The sequence below is a fragment of the Nannospalax galili genome, unplaced genomic scaffold (assembly GCF_000622305.1).
Source record: "Nannospalax galili isolate Female #2095 unplaced genomic scaffold, S.galili_v1.0 scaffold1141, whole genome shotgun sequence".
NCBI lineage: Eukaryota > Metazoa > Chordata > Mammalia > Rodentia > Spalacidae > Nannospalax > Nannospalax galili.
The window spans coordinates 195,403-196,226 of record NW_008345269.1 but is presented as its reverse complement, the minus strand read 5'-3'; positions in this window follow the sequence as shown (position 1 = coordinate 196,226).

Sequence of the window (824 nt, the reverse complement as noted above, 5' to 3'; positions counted from 1 at the left end):
CAATCTTTTTGTATTTGTTGAGATTTGTTTTGTGCCCCAGTGTATGGTCAATTTTTGAGAAGGTTCCATGAGGTGTTGAGTAGTATGTCCTTTGGTGCTTGGGTGGAATACGTGGTAGATGTCTGTTAAGTCCATTTGATATATGGTATTGTTTAATTCAGATGTCTCTCTGTTAAGTCTCTGGCCTGTTGACCTATCTAATGGAGATAGTGGGGTATTGAAGTCCCCTACTATTAATGAGTTGGGGTTAATTTGGGTCTTAAAGTCCTGTAGTATTGTTTTTATGAAGTTAGGTGCACCAGAGTTTGGTGAATATATATTCATGATTGTAATATCTTCTTAATTTATTGTTCCTTTGATCAGAATGAAGTGGCCCTCTTTATCTCTTCTGATTAATTTTAGTTTAAAGTCTACTTTGCCAAATATTAGAATTGCTACACCTGCTTTTTTCTTAGTACCATTTGCTTGGTATATTTTTTTCCATCCTTTTACTTTAGGATAGTGTCTGTCCTTGAAAGTGAGATGGGTTTCTTGCAGAAAACAGAAAGATGGGTTTTGTTTCTTCACCCATTCCCCTAGTCTGTGTCCTTTAACTGGGGAGTTCAGTCTGTTAATATTTAAAGTTATTAATGAAAGATGAGTATTGAATCCTGTCATTTTTATTTCTATTTACATTCATAATGTAGCTGTACTTTTCCACAGTTATACCCTCATTGACTTTCTTTCTGCAACCACTTGGGTATATTTATTCCTTTCTTCAGCTCTTTGTATTGCTTCCAGAACTCTCTGAAGGGCTGGTTTTGTGGACATGAATTCCTGTGGCC